The 27,410-nt window shown below is 31.8% G+C and overlaps 1 protein-coding gene across 2 annotated transcripts in view; it reads left to right on the plus strand.

Moving 5' to 3' along the window:
* Nucleotides 1–27,410, plus strand: part of gpc6a (glypican 6a) — a 343,841-nt gene that overhangs the window by 112,954 nt on the left and 203,477 nt on the right.

The following is a 27,410-nucleotide window of genomic DNA, read 5'->3' on the forward strand; positions in this document are numbered from 1 at the left end:
TTGTAGTTCTATGTGATCTGTGTTTACCAGCGTTCTGCACAGGTCGGATCGCTGGTGACACTGTGAAAAATGTCTTGCTCTGTTAAACATCATTTGGTAAATATTTAAAAAAGAAAACAGGGCTAATAATGTTGACTTCCACTGTATATATGTACCCTACTGCACAAAATATGATTTACAAAACCACACAAAGTCATGAAGAAACTGAAATGCACTGCACACAGTCCAAACATGCTGTATACTGCTTTCAGATGAGTCAGGCACCAATGAATTTGAGCCGCTGATGAAATTTTAAGTCTCCGTTCCACACGTCGCCAAAGCAGCTGGAGCTTTAGTGCTTCGCAGGCATTAATGTTTCACAATACCAGCTCTGTTGGAACGAGCTGTCCATGTTTTTTCTGCTTTACAAGGCCAGGCAGTATATTTCTCCGCTTTCCACCGATTTGTGAAGTACTTTGGAGACCGGGAGCATTATATGCTGTCAGGATAGGAACTAATTATAAAGGGCTTCCCGAAACGATTCCTCAAGCCCCATTAGGTCTGTGCAATTGAAAAACCTACCACACTGGTATATCACCGGGACATAACTGTATTTCATACCGCTGTTTCTTAGAGTTTGCGTAGTTAAATGGACCGTTAAAACTTAGTCATTTAAAGAGGCCAATGATGCAGTCATTATTTTATTTATTGGGTGTACTAGAACAGGTAAACATGCTTTAATGTTCAACAAAAACACTATTTTTTAATGCTCCACTTTATTGCAGCAAATCAAATTTGAGTATGTTTTAAACACTCTGGGCCCTATCATGATAAGGGCACAATGCACATATCATGTGCATTGAAATTTAAGTTTTGCACCACGTTGTTTAACCAGTTAAATCCTCGGACCTGGTACCAGGTCAGTGACGTCATCGACTTTCGCTTTTAGATTTAAAGGGCCAGCAGTGCACCAGACCCCCTTAAGTGGTTTCATTTGAAAGTGTAGAATCTATATTTTATGCACATATGCATCACTTTAGTTTTTATTCTACTATACTAAAGTTATTTACACTTAAATACACAGTATTTTGGAGAACCTAGCTAGGTATTTTACATTGGTTCATTTTTATATATTTTTTTTATATGGTACATGTAAAAGTTATAGCTCAAATGAAAGCTCTTGCCGGTGCTCATACGGTTCTAGCATTATTTTTACTGAATTATTATCACATATAAAACAGTTGTCGAATAAATCGTGGTGTTTCCATGGCGCAGAAGTGAAAGCAATACATTTATGATCAATAAGCAGCCCCAGATAGCACAGACAGCTGTCATCTCTTACCTTATGCTGTGCAGTCCAGGGCCATTTCTCCTCTGTTTTTGAGGTGATGTGCATAAGTAATCCTTTTATATGTCTGATGTGGTCCAAACACAGTGAATTATGTTTGATCAAACAAAAGATTAGTGAAATATGAACACAATGATCGATCCCTGTGGCTTGTACAGCACCTCTCATCAGTTGGAATGCAATAACTTTTGCATAGATTATGGTGGAGACATCTTTCTTTTTTCCTATGATTACAGACATGTGCAGGAACCACCAATATTAATTACAGCACGCTAGACCACACAGAACATAAAAGGTACACTTTCAAATTTGAGTTTTTAAAAAAAAATACAAAAAGCGCCTCTATTTTAGGTGTTTATTATAACACAGACAACATATACAGTTATTTTAAACACTTTCAATAGTGTTTTATGAAACTTCAAAGGGTTTTCTTTAAAATGATACAAAATTTTTGCATTTACACCTCTACATGTTGATTTGGGAAGCTTTGAAATTTGGGTAGGCAAAATCCAGGCGGAAATCCCAAAATAGCAGCAGAGTTTAACTGGTTAAATAGCAATGGGAGTGCAGGTCTGAAAAAGAGGTTTGTTAAGGTGCATTGTTGTTGCATTGCTAATTTGAGGCAATTAAGTGTAGACAGTGCAATTGACCTAAAAGCTGCTCTAAAATCAATGCAGTGTTTTTATTTGTTATTTCATCAAAAATCAGTCAAAATCAGGGCTAAAATCATGCAGTCTGAATTCACCATTAGGTGGAATACTACTCTGTTGTACTCAGAGTTTATTCAGGACAGTTTACATTTGTTTAGTGTTATATTTATAATTTATTATATTTTTTTTTTTCAATTTTTCTACCTTTAGTGATGTGTGCATCACTATAGAGGAGAATAGATAGTGTGTTAGGATATATACAGTTCAAGTCAGAATTATTAGCCCCCTTTTAATTTATTTTTCTTTTTTTAATTCTTCCCAAATGATGTTTAACGGAGCAAGGACATTTTCACAGTATGTCTGATAATATTTTTTTATTTCTTATTTGTTTTATTTTGGCAAAAATAAAAGCAGTTTGTAATTTTTTAAAAACTATTTTTGGGACAAAATTATTAGCCCCTGTAAGCTAATTTTCTTTCGATAGTTTACAGAACAAACCATCATTATACAATAGCTTGACTAATTACCCTAACATGCCTAGTTCACCTTATTAACCTAGTTAAGCCTTTAAATGTCACTTTAAGCTGCATAGAAGTGTCTTGAAAAATATCAAGTAAAATATTATTTACTGTCCTCATGACAAAGATAAAATAAATCAGTTATTAGAAATACGTTTTTAAAACTATTATGCTTAGAAATGTGCTGAAGCAATCTTTCCTCCTTTAGGCAGAAATTGGGGAAAAAATAAACAAGGGGGCTAATAATTCAGGGGGGCTAATAATTCTTACTTCAACTGTATTTCTGGAAAATAAAATATGTTCTTTGACGTCACTTTATTGTTATTGTTCATTTATCTGTTCACTTTTACTTGGCATTTGAACAGAAATATGTGTAAATGCACTACAAATCACTAGAATTCAAGTTAAAACGTATGCTTTTTAAACCACTAATGCTATTTAGTAATGCGATTTTTCAGTGTTTCTTCTGTAGTTTGATTTGTAATATCATCGCAGTCAGCAGTGGCTGCTGTATAATACGCTGCTGACAAACTATCAGATCTAACATTGCTTTCCATTTGCTGTGTTTATGTGAACTGTGTGTATGTGTGTGTGTGTGTGTTTTCTGACACTACCTTGCATGTGGATCTGACAGTTTAGACACAGTAAAGACGCTAAAAGAACTTTAAAGAGAGGTTTAATACTCAGAGGACTTGCAGCGGCTGACAGATGGATCTCTCTTTGTTCAACTGTGTGCACTTAGAAAATAGTTTAAAACAAGTAAAGCCGACAAGAACTGCAATGTTATGTGAACAAGGTAGACAGGAAAAAACTTAACAGATCTTGAGAGCTGGGCTGCACATTATGTTTCGCAAAAGTGTTGTGGTAATCGTGATATGCAATATACAGTTGAAGTCAAAGTGATTAGCCGGACTGTGATTTACTTTTATTTTTCAAATATTCCCCATGATGTTAAACAGATTCATGATTTTTTTTCACAGTATTTCCTATAATATTTTTTCTTCTGAAGAAAGTTTTATTTGTTTTATTTTGGCTAGAATAAAAGCAGTTTTAAATTTTTTAAAAGCATTTTAAGGTCAATATTATTAGCCCCCTTAAGCAATATATATTTTTTTTGATTGTCTACAGAACAAACCATTGTTATACAATGACTTGTCTAAGTATCCTAGTTAAGCCTCTAAATGTCACTTTAAGCTGAATACTAATATCTTATTTTAGTATTATTACAACTATTATGTTTAGAAATGTGTTGAAAAAATATCTCCGTTAAACAAAAATTGGGGGAAAATATACAGGAGGGTTAATAATTCTGACATCAACTCTACATATTGCAGACGTGTGATAAATCACACTTATTTTATGCATTGGTTTAAGCTAAACGGAGGATGTCCAACCTAAATCCGGTGGTCAAATGAAAACTTCAGCAGTCATCAGACAATAAACCTTGGGGAAAGAGCACTCGCTTGGAGAGATGCATCTCCAATAATGCTGCCAGGAATCCCGAGGTTTCTGGATGGCATTTTTATTTATTTATTTATTTATTTATTTATTTATTTATTTATTTATTTATTTATTTATTTATTTATTTATTTATTTATTTGTGCATTTATGTATGCATTTATTTATCTTATACATTTATTCATTCATTCATTCATTTATGCATTTATTTATTTCTATATTTATAAATGTGTTTATTTAATTAATTATTTATTTATTCGTGCATGCATTTATTTATTTATTTTATGCATTTGTTTCTTTTATTCATTCATTCATTATTCATTCATTCATGTATTTATGAAGGTGTTTTTATTCATTTAATTAAATAATAATTATTGTTTATTTATTAACGTATTGATTTATTTATTTTATGCATTTATTTATTTCATTATTTATGCATTTATTCATTTATTTATTTTATGCATTTGTTTTCATTCATTCATTCATTCATTCATTCATTCATTCATTTATTCATTTATTCATTCATGTTTTCCATTTATTTATTTTATGCATGCATTTATTTACACATTCATTAATTAATTTCTGTATTTATTACTGTATTTAATTATTTAATTATTTATTCATTAATTTGCACATGCATTAATTAATTTATTTTATACATGTGTTTGTTTATTCATTTTCAATTTATTTATATGCATTTATTTATTTTATGCATTCATGAAGGTATTTATTTATTTATTTTATGCTTTTGTATTTATTTTTGCTTTTTTGTTGTATGCATTTATTTATTTGCTTTATGCATTTGTTTTTCATTCATTCATTCATTCATTCATTCATTCATTCATTCATTCATTCATTCATTCATTCATTCATGTTTTGCGTTTCATTTATTCATTCATTCATGTAAACGTTTATTAATGTGTTTAATTAATGATTCATTAATTTGTGCTTGCATTTTTTATTTATCCATTTACTAATTTGATTTTATATATATATATATATATATATATATATATATATATATATATATATATATATATATATATATATATATATATATATATGCAATTATTTATTAATTGATTGATTAATTTCTTTATTTATTTTATGGTTTTGTATTTATTTGCTTATTTATTGTATACGTTCATGCAAACATTTATTTATTTATTTATTTATTTATTTATTTATTTATTTATTTATTTATTTATTTCCAGTCAAATGATGTTTGAGACCGCAACGGGGGCTCGTCTGCACACAGTTTAATATCTGGGATGTTTATCAGCTTTTTGTCAGTCGAGCAAACATGAAGTCTGCGCTCAATTGAACATGCTCTCATTTCCCGTCGCTCCAGGCGTTCATTTCTTCCGCGTCTCTGTTTGAGGCCCTTATAAGGCGCTGGAATTTCTTTAAATATCCTAGGAGCTTTATGGTTAGGCATGCAGAATAATCCACCGGATATGTTTAGTTTATGGGAAACGCGCGTACAGTTGAAGTCAAGATGAGTAGCCCTCTTGTGATGTTTGTATAATTCTTTTTTTTCCAAATATCCCTCACAATGCTAACATTTATCTTCTTACTTTGAGTTTTTGTCTTGTTTTTAGCCCAAATATCTAAAAATTATTAAATCAAAAGGTATTTGTTATACAATGGCTTGCCTAATTAACCTGATTAACCTAGTTAAGCCTTAAAATGTCACTTTAAGGTAAATACTAGTATCTTAAATATCTAGTCAAATATTATGTGCTATCATCATAGCAAAGATGATCGAAATCAGTTATTAGAAATGAGTTATTAAAACTATTATGTTTTCAAATTGTGTTGACAAAATCCTCTCTCCCTGAAACACAATTTTGGAAATATGTTTAAAAGTATGAATATATCTAATAATTTTGTCTCTATCTGTATCTGTTATTTTCCAGTGATTCAGTCACCTAAAGTGTGCTCTTCTGAAGGACTGCAGGTTTTTTTTTCACATGTTCAGACATTAAGTTCAGAGCTGAGCTAAATTTAGTCTCATGTCTGGCTCTGGATTCCCATCATTCATTCATCAGTGGATCCTATTCATCTTTTTCTGAAGCTTAAATGCTAGAGATAATTGTCTAGAGACAAAATGTAGGTGAAAAGCTAGGCTTGTTTTATTCACTTATTTTTAATACAGTTGCATAAAAAGTAAGCAGTTTCTGTATTTTGTAAAACAAGTTTTTTTTCGCTTTATTTACAGTTGTGAATTATATTATTGGATCTTGATCTCTGCTTTGTCCACTTTTGACAGAACAGTTTAATAAAGTGACTTTTGTTGACATTTTAGTAGTTTAAAATACTATAATGTATAAGAAATGATATCTAGAGGAATAAGTCTGTAAAATAATACTGCCAGTTTATTACAAGGTTTTTGTAGAGTATATAACACCAACCCAGTTGATACAGCACTTCAAACTATTAAAAAAATGAGAAATGTCATTTTTTCCAACTTTTCATGGTTAAAAGTTGTTGGAAGAAAGATCAAGATCACTATTTTTTCTTAACTTGACTTGGCTTGACATGACTTGACTAGACTTGACTTGATTAAGTTAAGTTAAGTTAAGTTAAGTTAAGTTAAGTTAAGTTAAGTTAAGTTAAGTTAAGTTAAGTTAAGTTAAGTTAAGTTAAGTTAAGTTAACTGACTTGACTTGACTTGACTTGACTTGACTGACATGACTTGACTTAATTTGATTTGACTTGACTTAACTAACTTAACCTGACTTACCTTGACTTAAGTGACTTGACTTGAATTAACTTAGTTTAACCTAACTTAATTTAACTTACTTTAACTTGACTTGACTTGATTTAACTTACTAACTTAACTAGCTTAACTAAAGGGGCAGCGCGGTGGCGAAGTGGGTGGCATGACCGCCTCACATCCAGAAGACCCATGTGGGTCAGTGTTTGGGTGTTACCCGGTGTTGGGTTGCGGCTATTAGGGCATCCTCTGCATAAAACATATGCTGGACAAGTTGGCGGCTTATTCCACTGTATCGACCCCAGATTAATAAGGGACTAGCCAAAAAGAAAATGAACGAATGAACTTAACCGCAATGAACTTGACTTAAGTGAATTGACTTAAGTGACTTGACTGGGTAATTTAATTAAGATTTTACTTAATTTCACTAGTCATTACACATGACAAAAGTTACACATTTTTTAAAATACAAGTTTTAAGTTATAAATAATACATCTAAAACATTCTTTTTTTACAAGAATCATACAATGTCTTCATATAATTGTACAGTAATTTCTGTCAATAATTTTTGTTTATTTATTTTAGTAAATTAATTCTTCAAAATCAAACTAAATTATACAGAGTCAATTTATAGTTGTGCATTTTCTATATGTTTTTCTGTAAATCCATATCTGTATAGTTTTAATTTTTCACCAGGAAGCCGCACCTTTCCGAAAAATTGATTAAAAAACCTTATAAGCTTGTTCCTTCAGACAGATTAATTCCTTAAAGCGTCTTTACAGTTTATTTATAAAAGTGTTTGTTTTATATTGTGCGCATGAATATGTTTTCATTCTAAAGAGATCAGGTTGAGTTTGTGTATTTAGGAAGTGAGGCTGGTTTTGCTGGTTTTTCCTGGTGAGTTATGCTGTAAAGAGCCAAATCTGAAGAGCCCAGACAGGACGTCCCGCGGCGAGGGAAAGACAAAGCTTCTTATCCCGTGATTCAGGCCTGCTGGGAGATAATGGGACGTTCAAGCCGCTTTTCCTTCTTAGTGTTAAAGAGTCAGAGTTGGGTCAGGAGTCTCGGTTTCACTGGTGCAGAACTTTTATAATCTGTAGGGTTGAGGTCACATCAGGCAATTCTACCATTAAATAAATAAACTGGGCGCTTGATTTATTAAAAACAAACTTATTCTTTTTTTTTTATTTAGTTTAGTTTAATATTTTTGTTTTATTTATTTATTTATTTTTTTATTTATTTATTTATTTATTTATTTATTTATTTATTTACTTATTTATTTCTTATTATTGTATTTATTTATGCATTTATTTATTTTTCATTTAATTTTCATGCATTAGGTTTTGTTATGTCCAGACATTATATTCATAATAAATAAATATAAATATAGACTAAATGAACTCTTCTGTCTGACACAATACTTCTCTTTTTTCCAATCAACCTGTAAATAAAAGGTTAAAATCAACGTGCAAAGATTTATTTTGCCTAACTTGAATGTATTTTTGCATTTACTTTATTAACACACGTTTGTAATAATTTTATTAAATTTATTTTTATGTAGGTTTTTTTGATGTGTCAAAATCAGGCAATTTTACTGTAAAATAAATAAATAAATAAACAAAATAAATAAATAAACAAAATAAATAAATAAATAAACAAAATAAATAAATAAACAAAATAAATAAATAAATAAATAAATAAATAAATAAATAAATAAATAAATAAATACAGTGTTGCATTTATTAAAGACAGCATATTCTAAATTTAATTTAATTTTAGTGGGTTTTGATATGTCTAATAAGTTCATAATAAATAAATATACATTTGGACTAAATGTACTCTCCTGTCTGACACAATAATTCAGTTTTTTCCCCATCAACCTGTGATTTTTTTTATTTTTTTTTTATGTCAATTTAATTATTTTATTTTTATGCAGTGGGTTTTGATATGTCCAGACTCTAGACATTAAGTTCACAATAAAGCTAAGTATACTCTCCTGTCTGACACAGTCTGACACAATAATTCATTTTTCCTTTAACCTGTGAAAATCATTCAGCCATTGCAAAAGGTTAACCTATTAGCCAGCACTCACTTATGGGGATTTATACCTACCTCACTTTAAATATAACAGTTCTTGACTACAGTAAGCTACAAAAATGAGGTATCCTCAAAAAAAGACTTTGAAAATCCAGAAAATGTTATGCTAAAAAAAATAAAAAAAGTTATACATTATGAAGTATTGAGAAATAAATAGCAAAAGTAAAAAGTTAGTTATTTTTTAACACCATTTTTTAAACATTTAACAACACAAATGTTGTTATTAAAATAAAATAATACATACAATTAAGTAAAATTTAATGAAATATTTTTTTACATATGTTTTTTATTTTTATTTCAGTGAATAAGGGAACAATTGAAGAGTTGTATGTTACGTCTATAGATAGAACATCTAGTTAGAAAACTTCCATCTCAGTGTCTCTTTCTGTGCCTGATGAGCAGTTCATTGTGATCAGTGTGATCTCTCTCTCTCTCTCTCTCTCTCTCTCTCTCTCTGTGTGTGTGTGTGTGTGTGTGTGTGTGTGTGTGTGTGTGTGTGTGTGTGTGTGTGTGTGTGTGTGAATGACAGTGAGCGGCTAATTAAAGTCAGAGTGCTGGATCTGACAGAGTCTCGCACTGCACTGTCAGATGCTTCTCTCCGGACCAGGAAAAAGCCTCTCGTAAAAGCTGACAGGAATTATTATGAAGATAAAATTACAAGATCGGCCTTGTAACTTTTAGTGACGTGGGTTGTTCTTGGTGCCATAAGAGTTTTGTTGGTGCAGTTTAAGTTGAGAAGCAGGAGACTTTGACCTTTTTTTAGCTGTCAAACCGTCTAGACAGACTCTTTGTAAGCTTAAAGGAATACTACACTCATTTTCATTCATTCATTCAATTTTCTTCACCTTAGTCCCTTATTTATCAGGGGTCGCCACTGCGGAATGATCCACCAACTATTCCAGCATATGTTTTACACATTGGATGCCCTTCCAGCAGCAACCCATCACTGGGAAATATCCATACACACTCATTCACACTCATACACTATGGCCAATTTAGTTTATTCGATAAACCTACAGTTGAAAGCAGAAGTTTACTTACACTTTATAAAAAGGCACATAACCATTTAAAAAAAGTCAGGTGTTAATGTGACTAAACCTTTTTCTCTTTTAAGTAAATTGGGATTATCAAATTTGTTTCTGTTCTGCTTAATAGCAGAATAATGACAGAGAGATTTTTGGAGAAATTGTTATGACTTTTCTTGAAAGTCAAGTTTACATACAATAAGATTATCATGCCACACTGAAAAAGCTCAGATGATGATGATGTCAAGGTTTTGGAAGTTTCTGATTGGCTAATTGACAACATTTGAGTTAACTGGAGGCACAACTGTAGAATAGTATTTAAGGAGAACCTTAAACACACACTGCTTCCTTGTGTGACAACATGGGAAAATCAACAAGCCAGAAAAAAGCAGATTTAAATTTGCTAAAATCCACTGGGAAAAAAAAAAAAAAAAAAGTAATTTTTGGAGACATTTCCTGTGATCTGATGGAACTAAGATTGAACTGTTTGGCCATAATGAGCAGTGTTACATTTGGAGGACAAAGGGGAAAGCTGACAAGCCTAGCAACACCATCCCAACTGTGAAGTATGGGGGCGGCAGCATCATGTTGTGGGGCTGTTTTGCTGCAGGAGGGACTGGTCCACTTCATATCATAGATGGCATCAAGAAGAAAGAACATTATGGAGAAATACTGAAGCAACATCTCAAGACATCAGCCAGGAAATTAAAACTTGGCCACAAATGGGTCTTCCAAACAGACCATGACCTTAAGCATACTGCCAAATTAGTTAAAATGCGCTTTAAGGACAACAGAGTGAATGTTTTGGAGTGGCCATCACAAAGTCCTGATCTCAATCCTATAGAAAATGTGTGGGCAGAGTTGAAAAAAGCTTGAGTGAGCAAGACAGCCTACAAATCTGAATTCTGTCAGGAGGAATGGGCCAAGATTCCTGCAAACTATTGTGAGAAGCTTGTGGAAGGATACCAAAACATTTGACCAAAGTTATAGTTTTAAGGCAAAAAAAAAAAAAAAAAAATACCAAGGAAATTTGTGTAAACTTTTGACTGTCTAGAAATTAATAAAAAATCCCTATCTATTTTTTTTTTCCTTTTTGATATTCCGGCATTTAGCAAATGTAAATGATTAAGGTAATCCTAACTTAAAATTGTAAACGTGTAGTATGATTTACCATCAGACATTTTTTAAAAAATGGTTATGGTCCTTTTTTTTTAGAGTGTAGCCACCGTGTAATAATTTCTCAGAAGTTAAATGTTGACTTTAATACTGTTGGACTAGAATAATTTCTGACTGTCTTGATGAAAAACCTCTTCTAAAACTGCACAACCCTTTAACTTTCCGCCTTTGGAAACGTCCTATTAATATAATAATGTACTCAGGTTTGCCTTAAAGTTAACAAAGAGCGTAGTCCATTTTTCTCTCCCTCCACACACTGTTTTGACTGTAATTAGTTGATGAAGAAAAAGCTCTCTGCTTTCATGCTTTAATTTAAGAGCAGTGTTGATGAATTAAGCGTGTTTGAGAATTACCATACTAACTGGACGCTGGCGATTCTTCCCCTTGGGGTTGCTGTTCGCTACACTCGCCGCTAATGAATTTGGGAGAGTTTTAATGAGCTGAAATTGCCTTTGACTCTTAGGGGCTGAAACTGTTCGTTCCTTCGTACGCTTTTCAGTATGAAGTGTGTAAGTAAAGCGTGGGCTGGTATTAATAAAGGCAAACGAGACGAGGTCGCGAGGACGCCCGAAATCAAGCTTGTACTTCCAACATTTCCTCAAGGGGTTGTTTGACGACATGACCTTTGCTGTGCAATTACATTATCATCTTTTGAGCGAGGAAACAGCTTATTTATAGTGTACTTTAGCACACACTGCACATATGCTATGCAGAGCTCAATATATAAGTCTGGGGGAAACTGTAGAGTAGTTTGATTTGATTTCTTTTATATATTCTTCTTTATTTTTACTGGAAAGGGGATTCGTTGACACTTTATAATAACTACACACCATGAATTATTTACTAACCATAAGCATAGTGAATTCATTATCTGTTAAGCATTACCTCTAAATTAATAAACATTAGTAAGCAGTTTATAACTGCAGCTACAAATGCTCTATTCTTTACTTATAACCGCATTTATAATGTGCTAAATAATTGTACTTTCAGACTTAGTTAAGGATTTATTTTTCATTACTAAATTAAGTATTGCATTATTTACAAGCCAGTTATTTACAAGTAGTTGGTGGTTTTTAAAATAATTCAGAATGAGTTAGTAAGCGATTAATAAACTATTTAACCCTTAAAGACCTAGAGGTATTTTGTGGGCACCTAATGGGCCTATATTATTATATTTTTTAAAAGCAGTTTTATTTTTATTTTAGCAGTCAGCCTCAAGTGTCATATATCATTTTAAACAGGAGAACCTGAAGTTTCAATCTGTATCATTTAAAGGTCCAGTCTAAAATATTTTTTGGTCCAAAAACATATGAAAAGACAGAAAATATTCCAGAATTTTCCAGAAACGATTTTAAAAAAAAGTGGCATTTTCCAGTTATTTCAAACAAAACCTTATGAAGTTTGTTTTTCTTTCTTTAGAAATACATGCTATGATGTTTTATATTTCCAAAATAAATTTAGTCTACATCCACAATTCCCTGAGCAAGTTATAGCAATTTATTTCAATGTTATTCCAAGGCGTTTTTCTATGGGGGAAAAAAAATGCATTTATTTACTGACAATGTATTTGCCCAAAAGTTCTGGGAATGAACTAAACAGAAAAAAAATGTTACAAAATAATAGAACAGTGAAGCAAATTTGACTTTTTCCAAATAATATATTTTCAGTTACTATAAACAACACCACTTACAATGAACAAATAAAAAAAATAAGAAAATAATAAATAATGTGTCAAAGTCCAAATAAACATGGTGCAAATCCTCAGTAAAAAAAATAGATATAAATATTTACTATACTATAAATAGTTACTTAACTAAACTAGATTCAATATGGATCATCCTTAGGTTTTATGTGCCAGCATGGATATGGTTGACTGTGAATATGGATTTGGATATGATTGTCTGCAATGCAGACAAACAGCTGCACCTTCATTTGCGTCTTTTAAAAACAGCAAGAGCAGCAGTTCGTCTTTGCTGTGTCACTGTTTTGTCATGTTTCTGTGCTGCTGTGCATGCAAAAGTACTTAGTATGAAAATTATTTCATGCAAAACATGTTTTTTTGCGTTTTATTTAGCCGCGCATAAATGTATGCCTATCTCTCATTCCGTGTTGTTCAAAAAGCTTGTTGATCCACAAACAAAAGCGAAACCTATGCTTATTGGTTGTGATATAGCGAGTTTGAACCAATCTGGGCATGGAGGAGGGACAATGCATCAATGTATGATGTCTGGTTTGTCCGGAGACTTAGTGACGAGCGTTTCTTTGTCAAATCAGCGTTGTCAAATTTTGATGACGTAACCGCACTGATTCCGGAGCCTCTGAAAGTCCGCGAATGTTATGTGATACGGCACTGGAAAGCTGAGATTCTCTTCTTTATGCCAATCTTTGAATTGTATGAATCTGATCAGCGGATCAAAAGTTATTAAACATTTAAGAGCAATACTTATTTTTAGCCGCGGGCGGCTGTCTCGGTCTTTAAGGGTTAAATCAACATTTCTATATCTTATTATTCAGGCGTATAGTAATAGTTACTGTGTATGTTAATAAATGCTTTATTAACTCATCTTCATGCCGTTTCGTGACCTAAAGTGAGGACTATTTATGATTTTTAAATCATTTATAAATTACAATTTGTAAAGTTTTGTTTTAATGTTAAATCACAAAGATTTTGCTAAGCTCTTTCGTATTACTTAATTTGGATGACCAGATTAGCATAATAATAATAGTGAAAATAATATTATTAATAATAATAATAATAATAATAATAATAATAATAATAATAATAGTGACAATATTAATAATAATAATAATAGTGACAATAATAATAATAATAATAATAATAATAATAATAATAATAATAATAATAATAATAATAATAGTGACAATAGTAACGACAATAAAAATTAAATGAAATAAAATAATAATAATAATAATAATAATAATAATAATAATAGTGACAATAGTAACGACAATAAAAAATAAAATAAAATAAAATAAAATAAAATAATAATAATAGTGACAATAGTAATAATAATAATAATAATAATAATAATAATAATAATAATAATAATAATAATAATAACAATTCATTCAATCATTCAATTAATCATTCATTCATTCATTTTCGTGTCGGCTTAGTCCTTTTAATTATCTGGGGTCGCCACAACGACTTTTATTATTATTATTATTATTATTATTATTATTATTATTAATATATTTTTATATACTTCAAATAACATTTTATATTTTAAAAAAAGTTTATTTAAATCACAAAAGTTATGATGCTTGTTTTCTCCAGAATGTAAAAGCACACGTTTGACACCTTTCAGGAGTGTATATCAGATGTTTGGCTGTGATTCTGCGTGTCTACATTTTTCCAGAAGCTGTTAATCTGGTCAGTATCAGCTGTAAAGCGGATCAGTGATGGATTAGACCCGCCGTCCGTCGGCTTATACTGACTGACTGACTGACATTTGTATTATGAGGGCTGATTAGTCCTGGATTTATTTAATTCTGTTTATTTGTTCGAAAAGGAACCTGCGGAAATGCCGTTGTCAGGTTTCTGTCTTTAAAATCCGCCTTGAAGATCTGCTGCAGCCTCTTTTTTGTTTTTGTGGCACTTTGCACAATAATCCGCAGTAATTCAGCAGGGAATTATTAAAGGTTACATTCTGCTCAGGTTTAGGATCCATATTGGATGGTTGCAAAAAAGTTGCATTTGTTTTCTGTATTGAAATCAGTTGGGTTGGCTTTGCTCTGTGATTCAGTGTTTTATCATTTGTAGCACGAAAAGTTTCAGCCAAAAAAAAAACTAAAGAAAGAAAAGCCAATAGCATAATCAGTGTAATTATTCTTATAAAATACAAATACTGTTTTATGTTGTTGCATTGGTTTAAAAAAAACACTTTTATTTTACCATCCATCCATCCATCCATCCATTCATTCATTTATTCATTCATTCATTCATTCATTCATTTGTTCACATATTTTGTTGATTTATACATTTACTCATTCATTTATGTATTGATTCGTTTGTTCATTTGTTTGGTGGTTTGTTCATCTGTTCATTGATTGATTGATTGATTGATTGATTTATTTATTTATTTATTTATTTATTTATTTATTTATTTATTTATTTATTTATTTACGTGTTGATTTGTTTGTTTGTTTGTTTTGTGTTTTTTCATTTGTTCATTGATTCGTTTATTGATTGACTGATTGATTCATTCATTTATTCATTCATTGATTCATTGATTGATTGATTCATTCATTCATTCATTCATTCATTCATTCATTCATTCATTCATTCATTGATTCATTCATCGATTCATTCATTTATTCATTCATTCATTCATACATTTGTTTGTTCTTGTATTAATAGTCATCATCCATTTGTTATTTGTTCATTCCTGCATGTGTTGATTGATTAATTTGATTGCTTGATTGATTTATTGATTAATTGATTGATCTATTCATTAATTTATTGATTTCTGTATTGAATTGTTTGTTTGACTATTCATTCATTCATTCATTCATTCATTCATTCATTCATTCATTCATTCATTCATTCACGTTTTGATTTGATTGATTGATTGATTGATTCATTCATTCATTCATTCATTCATTCATTCATTCATTCATTCATTCACGTTTTGATTGATTTATTGATTGATTGATTGATTGATTGATTGGTTGATTTATTGATTGATTGATTCATTCATTCATTCATTCATTCATTCATTCATTCATTCATTCATTTTTGTATTGAATTGTTCGTTTGACAATTCATTCATTCATGTTTTGATTGATTGATTGATTGATTGATTGATTCTTTCATTCATTGATTCATTCATTGATTGATTCATTCATTCATTCATTCATTCATTCATTCATTGAATTTGTCATTCAGTTGTTCGGTTATTCATTTGGCCATTCAGTTATTTATATATTGATTGTTTGATTTATTCATTCTTTCATGCATTCATTTATTTACTGATTCATTCATTTTTTTATGTATCGGTTTATTGATTGGTATGGTCATAAATTTTATGCTTCTAAGCCACACAAATTAATATTTGGACACTTTGCTTGTTTGTATTTTACATATCATACACACACACTCACCATTAAAAGACGGTAATTGTGAATCTGTTTAGTTTAAAATCTGACACCAGTGTTGAATATATTGAGCGAACAGTATGTGTTTTTTTTAGTGTATTATTAACATTAGTGCATCAGATCTCAGAAGTGTGAAGCTGAGCTCATATTTCAAGGCATTTAAGGAATTTTTTTCCTGCAATGATGTTTTAAAGTCTCGTTCAGCATCTCTTGTTGAATACAGTGCTTTTGATGGACATTAATTGACTGTGTTTTGATTGACGGAGGAACAGATTTGTGTCCAAAGGGTTTGGCATTTAGCTCACGTTGAAGTCTTTGGCATTTGGTCCCGAATGAGTGGTATACATTCTTCATGTAAGCTGCTTTTTTTGCTGTCAGATCTGACTTACACTATGAATCTAACAAAAGTACAGTCTGTTCGCCTCTCGCGATGCTAATAATTAAAAAAAAATCTAAAAAAGAATGGGAATAAAACTTGATAAAAACAAGCCGAATGCTTGCAGGATTATTTATTTACTTTTAATTTAATTTAATTTTATTGAATTTTATTTTATTTTATTTTATTTTATTTTATTTTATTTTATTTTATTTTATTTTATTTTATTTTATTAATTTTATTTTATTCTATTTTATTTTATTTTATTTTATTTTATTTTATTTTATTTTATTTTATTTTATTTTATTTTATTTTATTAATTTAATTTAATTTAATTTAATTTAATTTAATTTTTATATTTTTAATTCAAAGAAAACATAAATGAGTTTTGTTAAAAAAATACAAATAAAAACCTTATTATATTATATTATATTATATTTTATTATATTATATTATATTATATTATATTATATTATATTATATTATATTATATTTTATTATATTATATTATATTATATTATATTATATTATATTATATTATATTATATTATATTATATTATATTTTTTATTTTATTGTGATTTAAGAAATACTTTTCAGCATCACTACTTCAGTCTTTAGTTCCACGTGATCCTTCAGAAATGATTGTAACAGACTGGATTCGATCAAGTCTTTTGATTAAAAAACATTTCTGATTACTATCTGTGTTGAAAACAGTTGAACATTTCTGTGGAAACCAGGGTGCATTTATTATTTTTGTCTAGGATTTTGGAGAATAGAAAGTTCAAAAGAACAGCATTTATTTGAAATTGAAGACTTTGCAGCAATAATAATGTGTCTTGAAAGGTTTAGGCGCATATAATATTTTTCAGTGCAAATGCTGGATATTGAGTGTTGTGCTTGATAAAAGAAATGTCTCCAAAATGACTTTTAGCACGGTGCATTTTCATAACCACGGCTTTGAAGAATCTGACAGAAATTGTTGGGCATCACTTATGATAATTTCTGCTGATCTGTGCTCTGAATAGATGACAGAACACTTTCAGCTGCTATTTGCGCCTGTTCTCACGTAATCCACCGGAGGCCACTGTCAACTGACTGACTGACTGACTGAGTGACCCACCATCCTCCTTACCTAAACCTAACCATGCTTTTAAAAGCAATCCAGAAAAAGAAAAGGCCACACCTGACTTTTTTTTACCATGTTTTCATGTTTTACCACATTCTCACCCTCTTATTAACTTGTTTATTTTAATTTTTGCTTTTTCTTTTACCTGCTTTCTGGAATCGTTCTTCTCTGGACTCGGACCTTGTTGTCATTGTCAGCAACCGGTCAGCTGTTTAGCGCAAAAAGGAACGGCATCATACCGCCTGTGGCGTTCGCTTTAAAAACAAAATGCAGCCATATGTACCTCTGGCTACATAATTCGTGATCTCCAGAAATCTATATAGGGCTACGTTTTCAGATTGAGCCTGTATTGGATTGTGGTGTATTTCAGTTTTATTGAAGCTATTGATTTTTCAATAGTATATCTCTTCAAACATGACAGATACGGCAAACTGAATGGAAATCATCGACTTTAATAAACAAAACAAAACAAAACAAAACAAAACAAAACAAAACAAAACAAAACAAAACAAAACAAAACAAAACAAAACAAAACAAAACAAAACAGAAGAAAAAATAAAGCAAAACTAAGTGCTCCGGTTTCCCCCACAGTCCAAAGACATGCGGTACAGGTGAATTGAGTAGGCTAAATTGTCCGTAGTGTATGAGTGTGAATGAATGAGTGTGTGTGTGGAATTTTTCCCAGAGATGGGTTGCGGCTGGAAGGGCATCCGCTGTGTAAAAACGTGCTGGATAAGTTGGCGGTTCATTCCACTGGGGCGACCCCGGATTAATAAAGGGACTAAGCTGAAAAGAGAATGAATAAATGAATGAAAAAGCAAAAATAAAATAAAATAAAATAAAATAAAATAAAATAAAATAAAATAAAATAAAATAAAAATAATTTTTTTTTGGTTTGAGCATTTATTCTTAACACTATTCAGAAAAAAAAGAAAGTCAGAAAAAATGATGGCCTCAAGCGGCTTATTGCTTTATTAATCAAGACTTTCACGTACATTAAAGTGTGCACAGCTTTTCCAACTTTCTCTTCTCTCTCTCCCACACCTGCGGTGATTTTCTTAGCTCATTTTAAAAGCTTAAAATAATTGACCTTGAGAAATTAATTACTTGTGTGCACTGCTGGTTTCCCAGTCCGGACTGAGGAGAATTAATGGAGGCAGTGGCATTTTTCATCCTTTATCATGCTTCATTTTTCAGGTAGATGTGCCGCCGTATGTGGCACGGCACTTAGTATGAATGAAGCCCGAGATTTCACTTTTCACATAATGAGAATGAAATTATATCTAATCACCGCAGACGGTCATTTTATTTCATCATTATTTAACACCAGCCTTCGTGTGGTTCCCTCTGAGGGTTTCCTCTGAATTTGCCTTTCTTTAATATTCAAGGCTAAATTGCGAATGTAAGATGAATGTTCAGCTTTTCACTCCAGACACTTCGATTGTGCTAAAATGCTAAAAGACCATGTAAAAGTGCCGTAATTCACTGTGATTGCGGGGTGTATTTCAGTTTTGTTGAAGCTATTGATGATTCATTAGGATATCTCTTGAAACATGAAGGATATGAAACTGAATGGGAATCATTGACTTGACTTTGGCTTAAAACTGTTATTTGGACGAGCTTTCAAATATGTATTTAGGAGACATAATATCATTTACAATTACATTTAGTCATTTAGCAGACGCTTTTTTTTGTCAGAAGTAGCTTACAATGTGGTATAACTGTTTTAATAAAACTGTTTTGTTTAAATGCATCAAAATTATTGGTCATGTTCATGAACAAATAGATAATAATATTAATTTTAAAAGCATGTTTAGCATTTATATTGTGCACTGTTTATAATAATAATAATAATAATAATAATAATAATAATAATAATAATAATAATAATAATAATAATAATAATTATTATTATTATTATTATTATGAGTATTATTATTATTATCATTATTATAATTATAATTATGATTATAAATATAATTATAATTAATGTAAATAATAAAATTAAATAAAATTAAATTAAACAAAATAAATTAAATTAACTTATGCACTTATGATACATTATTATTATTATTATTATTATTATTATTATTATTATTATTATTATTATTATTATTATTATTATTATTATTAATAATAATAATAATAATAATAATAATAATAATAATAATAATAATACATTGTTATTATTAATAATAATAAAATATTATAAATAAAACAAATAAATAATAAAAGTAATAATAATAATAATAATAATAATAATAATAATAATATAATAATATAGTCTATTAGTATGATAATTTAATAATATACTCTCGTTTAGTAGAACCTGTATTAAACTCAAGGTCACTTTATTGAGTGTATTTGTATTAAACTTTTATATTTATATTATTTTTAATTAATTTATATTAAACTATTCATTTAATATTTATTTTGTGATATATTCTGATTGTGTATACCAAATGTTGTGATTTTTCACAAAACTCCTGGCTGTTATTTATTTATTCTTATTCATAAATTGCTGTAATAAATAAGCTCTAATTTAAATTAAACAGGTTATGCTGACTTAATAATTATATAATAATTAAATAAAATAAAATACTTTTTCATACACATAATAATATTTGTCTTTAGGGAAATTTTATTGATTATGTACTGAATAAATCAATCAATTACTAATTCATAGTTGTTGACACCAACCCGAATACCCAAATCCCTGTTGACCATAGTCAAATCACTGTAATATAGAGTTCTCGATTGCTTTTATTCAACGGAAACAAGTGCAGTATGAAAAAAGACACCATTGTGCATTGAATATATTTATGTTAGGCCAATGCAGAACTCTCCACCACAATGTTGACATTTTAGCAAAGCCCAAATGTGGACGCGCTCTTAATATGCAGTCCCGAAATCAATGCAATATCTTCTTTCTTCACCCCCATGTGCTGCGCTGTTCATAAAGAGAGCGAACATTATACTCTGTGTCCTCGAATTACCAGCAAGCCTATCGATCCTGTAATTCTCAGTAGGAATATATGCAGAGAGTCATAATTCATGATCAATTAGCCTCATTTTGAAGGTTTGGCGACACGGAGCGAGTGATAACTGGTGTGAAGGACATTCATCAAGAGTTTTGGGAAGGCTTCTGTTTCAGTTGGACACAAACTTTTTTGTTGATGTTGATTCATGGCAGCGCTCTGCGGCTCCCAGAAGAAAAATCTGGGAATGCGGACTGTTCTGGATTCATGTACACGTCTCTCCGCGGCCCAGAAGACGACTCCTGCCAGAGCCGCGAGCGATGTGTTTCTCGTCCCGCTCTGCACTTCAGCCAGTCTGCAGAAGAGTGCTCTGAAATGCTGGTTTTGGCTTACTGCATGTAGCACTTTTGACACGCACAAATGCACAATATATAAAGTTCTGTAAGCATCACTGTGCATGATGCTATTATAAGGGACGCGCTAAATCAGAGGATATGATTGATGTTTGCAATCAGATCAGTGTTTGTGTTGGTTAGAAACACTGGGATTCTGGGATTCCTCCATTACAGTGATGATGCTTTGTAATGATGAAGCCTGGGATCTTACTGTTCTCATTATCAGAATTAAAATTGTATTTAATTGCTGCAGATCGTCTTTTTATTTAAATAATTAATGTGGATCCCTGCAGAGGATTTGTAAACTTATAGCTTGATGGATGGATGGATGGATTGTATGGGCTTGACTGGATGGATGATAGATGGATAGATGGATGGATGGATGCATGGATGGATGGATGAATTGTATGAATGGAAGGATTGAATGGACTGGACTGGACTGGACTGGACTGGACTGGACTGGACTGGACTGGACTTGACTGGATGGATTAGATTGGATTGGATGGATAGAGGAATGGAAGGATGGATTAGGATGGATGTATGGATGAATGGACTGGATTGGATTGTATTGGACAGAATGGACTGGATTGGACTGCACTGGATTGGATGGATGGATGGATGGATGGATGGATTGGATGGACTTGATAGGATAGTTAGATTGGATGGATGGATGGATGGATGGATGGATTGGATGTACTGGATTAGATTGATAGATTTAATTGATGGATGGATAGATGTATTTATTTGATGGATGGATGGATGGATGGATGGATGGATGGATGGATGGATGGATGGATGGATTGATGGATGGATGGATGGATGGATGGACAGATCCATGGTAGAATGGATGGATGGATGGATTGGATAGACTGGACTGGATAGGATGGTTAGATTGGATGGATGGATGGATGGATGGATGGATGGATGGATGGATGTATGTATGTATGTATGTATGTATGTATGTATGTATGTATGGATGGATGGATGGATGGATGGATGGATGGATGGATGGATGGATGGATAGATGGATGGATGCATGGATGGATGGATGGATGAATTGTATGAATGGATGGATTGAATGGACTGGACTGGACTGGACTAGACTGGATGGATTAGATTAGATTGGATTGGATGGATAGAGGAATGGAAGGATGGATTAGGATGGATGTATGTATGAATGGACTGGATTGGATTGTTTTGGACAGAATGAACTGGATTGGACTGTACTGGATTGGATGGATGGACTTGATAGGATGGTTAGATTGGATGGATGGATGGATGGATGGATTGATGGATAGATGGATGGATGGATTGGATGTACTGGATTGGGTTGATAGATTTAATTGATGGATGGATGGATGGATGGATGGATGGATGGATGGACAGATCCATGGTAGGATGGATGGATTGGATAGACTGGACTGGATAGGATGGTTAGATTGGATGGATGGATGGATGGATGGATGGATGGATGGATGGATTGGATGGATTGGATGGACTGGATTGGGTTGATAGATTGAATTGATGGATGGATGGATGGATGGATGGATGAATGGATTTATTTTAAGGATGGATGGATGGATGGATGGATGGATGTATGGATTGATGGATTGGATGGATTGGATGGACTGGATTGGGTTGATAGATTGAATTGATGGATGGATGGATGGATGGATGAATAGATTTATTTTAAGGATGGATGGATGGATGGATGGATGTATGGTTTAGATAAAAGGAAAGACAGACGGACGAATGGGCGGATGGACGGACAGATGTATGGATCATTAATATATGAATGGATGGCTCATATATACATATAGCTGTGGCCAAAGTACACTATTCTGTTCCAGATCCTGAACGTCCATCAATTAAACATATAAATCCAGCACAGAGTGGAGAACGATGCCAGGAATCTGTGTGTTTGTTTGTTGTCTTGGCTTTCCAAATAAAAATCCCGTTCAAGTCACATCAATTATGAAGACGGACGATTATTAATGAAAGCGTTTGGATGAATATTTCAATGGGGAATCTGATTTAAGCGTCTCCTGTGTGATCCTGAAGGGAGAGAGCCTGCTGTGCTGCATTTGAATGATTTACACACACTGAACATGTGAATGTTAGAACAAACCAGCATGACCTTTAACATGGAGAAAACCAGACGTGTGCATGGTGATTTACTCCTGCAGGACATCTGAGGATGCGCAGTAAAACATCCAGATATATAGATGTACCGCATGTGATATGAACAAGCAGCTCTTAACTCACGCTTACAATGTCTGAATGTCACTGCTTTAGAAAAAATATCAGACACTGACATTTGTGGTAAAGAGAGCGAGAGAGATAACATGAGAACAGTGTAAAGTGCAGAACATTTCAAATAGCTAGAAGGCAGATGGAGATCTCTCCAAAACACACTGATATTACTGTTGTTAAATGGCATTTATAAGATGATTTGAAAAAGAGTTAAAAATGGCTCTGGAACATCTGTGGCATTTTATTAAAAGCTATAGATAAAATAAAACATACATTTCCATGAATTGTGCCATTTCTTAAATTATTATTATTATTATTATTATTATTATTATTATTATTATCATTATTATTATTATTATTATTATTATTAATAATTTTATTATTATTATTATTATTATTATTATTATTATTATTATTATTATTATTAATTTATTATTATTATTATTATTATTATTATTATTATTATTATTATTATTATTCTAAGTATTATTATTACTATTATTTTAATTATTATTATTATTATTATTATTATTATTATTATTATTATTATTATTATTAGTAGTAGTAGTAGTAGTAGTAGTAGTAGTAGTAGTAGTAGTAGTAGTAGTAGTATTATTGTTGTTGTTGTTGTTGTTGTTTTTGTTATTAGTGTTGTTATCATTATATAACATTATATAATATGTTGTTAAATAAATAAATTGAAATAATAACAACGGCAAACACACAGCAAAATGACATAAAATTAAATTAAAAAATCTATACATAAATAAAAAAATAATAATTCAAATAAATCTAAACATCAAACACATCCAAATAATCCAACCATCTATATAAAAGCTATATATATATATATATATATATATATATATATATATATATACTCACCACTTTTGCCTTCAGAATTGCCTTAATCCATCGTGGCATAGACTTAACAAAGTACTGGACATATTCCTCAGAGATTTTGCTCCATATTGATAGCATCACACAGTTGCCGGAGATTTATCGGCTGCACATCCATGATGCAAATCTCCCATTCCATCTCATCCCAAAGGTTTTCTATTGGACGGAGTTCTGGTGACTGTGGAGGCCATTTGAGTACAGGGAACTCATTGTCATGTTCAAGAAACCAGTCTGAGATAATTTGTGCTTTATGATGGTGTGCTATCTTGCTGGAAGTAGCCATCAGATGATGGATTCACTGTGGTCATAGGGATTGACATGGTCAGCAACAATACTCTGGCAGTATTGTTGCCTTTCTATCAGCTGGAACCAGTCTGGCCATTCTCCTCTGACCTCTGGCATCAACAAGGCATTTGCGCTCACAGAACTGCCGCTCACTGGATATTTTCTTCTATTTGGACCATTCTCTGTAAACCCTAGAGATGGTTGTGCGTGAAAATCCCAGTAGATCAGCAGTTTCTGAAATACTTAGAACAGCCCATCTGGCACCAACAACTATGCCACGTTCAAAGTCATTCAAATCACCTTTCTTCCCCATTCTGATGCTTGGTTTGAACTTCAGCAGATCGTCTTGACCATGTCTACATGCCTAAATGTATTGAGTTGCTGCCACGTGATTGGCTGATTAGAATTGTTTTGGGCAGTTAGACAGGTGTACCTAATATAGTGGCCGGTGAGGGTGTACACAAACTTTAACAGCCAAATATTCAACAAATGTGCGCAGATCATCAAAAATAAAGACACAAGCATCGGCCGAAGCTCTCATGCCTCCAGGTCAGAAGGATCTGCAAGAAACACACAGTGAGCGAGCGTCTCTGTGGATCTGCAGAAAGTCATTGAGATGTTTCCAGCTGTTCAGACGCATTTTAATTAGCAGCACTCGTGTTTTTATCGCCGTGTTCCTGCGTGGGGTTACGACAAATGCTCAAGCCCTCTAGACAAATACAGATTAACATTTCTCCATGTTTGTAATATCTTGTTTTCAGTTCTGTGTGTGTGTGTGTGTGTGGGGGGGGGGGGGGGGGGTAGGGGGCTTGAAAAATTCATGATGCTGTGCTGTCAGGCTTGTCGGGGGGGAAAAAAGCCTGCCGGAGGAACAGAACGAAAACCTGCTCGCTTTTCTTGCTAAAACACTGGTTTATTGTACGAGGAACATCCTGAACGCTGAGAGTAATTAGTTGTGTAATAGAGACCGTGTGTTTTAATGCTGGATTTTGCTCTTGTCAAGTGAAAGAATAAGTGGTTTAATCCTGCTCAGCACTAAGCGGCTTGGAATTACTGCAAATTATGTCCTCAATAAATGTAGTTTTTAATAAGGTAATCCTTGTTGCTGTATTAAAAAAAAAGGAAATTACTAATTTGCTAGAAATGCTAATGGAATTCAGGGGCGTAATTGTAAGATTATTTTTAAGAGCGGCAGCTGTGGAGGATTTTTGGGACTACAATGAACTGTTTTAAAAGCAAGAATGACATGTACAGGTGAAAATGTAAACTATTTCTTAAAGATCAATTATTTTGTGGCATCATGGTGGCGCAGTGGGTAGCACGATCACCTCACAGCAAGAAGGTCGCTGGTTCGAGCTGGGTCAGTTGGCAATTCTGTGTGGAGTTTGCATGTTCTCTCTGTGTTTGTGTGTTTCCTCCGGGTGCTCCGGTTTCCCCCAAAGACGTGTTATAATGGAATTGTGCAAGCTAAATTGGCCATATAGTGTGTATGGGTGTTTCCCAGTGATGGGTTTCAGCTAGAAGGGGATCAGCTGCGATAAATATATGCTGAATAGGTTGGCTATTCATTCCGCTGTGGAGACCTCAGATTAATAAAGGGACTAAGCCGAAAAGACAATACATGATTAAGTAGATATCCACTGATTTGAGTTCTGGCTGGGTCAGTTGGCATTTCTGTGTGGAGTTTGCATGTTCTCCCTGTGTTGGCGTGGGTTTCCTTGGAGTGCTTCCTCTGTAGTATATGAGTGTGAATGTGAGAGTATATGGGTGTCTCCCAGTACTGGGTTGCGTCTAGAAGAGCATTAGCTGTGTAAAATCTGGATTAGTTGGAGGTTCATTCTGCTGTGGGGATAAATGCTCTAAAGGACTAAGCTGAAGGAAAATAAATGATTGAATGCATAATTCTACAGATTTTTATATACTGTACATGTAAATGTTCACTTATTTGTTTATTCATTGATTAAATATGCATTGTCAACAGTTATGATAACAATAATAATAATAATAATAATAATAATAATGTACTAATATATTCTAATTAATTGATAAATGTATTATTTATGCATTTTATTTTAATGTAAATGTATTGTTATATTTATGAAATAAGCTGTTTATAATACATTTATTATTTGTTAGTTTATTTATTTATTTAATTGGTAAAACTGCACATACATTAAAAAATGTTAATGATTATTATTTATAGTTCTAAATATTGTTATATACAAAATTACAGTACTGATATGATAAAAGCTAGCACAGAAAACTGCCATAAATTAACATAAAATGCCTCTTTACAGCATCAATTGTTTAAATAAAATGTTTAATAATTTTATATATTATTTAGATATAAAATTTGTATTACTTATATTATATTTTGGTTATTAATAATAATTTTATTTAATTGTATTAAATATTATTTAATAAATAACATCTGCTAGGTTTTATTTAATCATTTATTTATACATTTATTCATTTACTCATTTTAATTTTTATTTGTTTATTAATTATTAATTAATTAATGTATTTATTTATGTATGTATTTATTTATTTCTGTGTTTATTTATTTATTAATTTATTTATTCATTCATTCATTTATTCATTTTTCTTCGGCTTGGTCTCTATTTCAGAGGTTGCCACAGTGGAATGAACCACTAACTATTCCAACATATGTTTTACGCAGCGGATGACTTTCCAACCACAACCTAGTACTGGAAAACACCCAAACACACTCACATTTACACACTCTCATACACTATCACCATTTAGTTTCTTTAATTAACCTACAGCGCATGTGTTTGAACTGAGGAGGAAACCGGAGCACCCAGAGGAAACCCAAGCCAACACGGGGAGAACATGCTAACTCCTTACGGAAATGACAACTGACTCGGCCGAGACTTGAACCAGCAACCTTCTTGCTGTGAGGCGATCGTGCTAACCACTAAGCCACCGTGTCACACATTTTCAACAATCTGTTTTAATAAGACATAGCTTGTTGTTATATAAAACG

Source organism: Danio rerio, chromosome 1 (assembly GCF_049306965.1).
Source record: "Danio rerio strain Tuebingen ecotype United States chromosome 1, GRCz12tu, whole genome shotgun sequence".
In the NCBI taxonomy this organism is placed as follows: domain Eukaryota; kingdom Metazoa; phylum Chordata; class Actinopteri; order Cypriniformes; family Danionidae; genus Danio; species Danio rerio.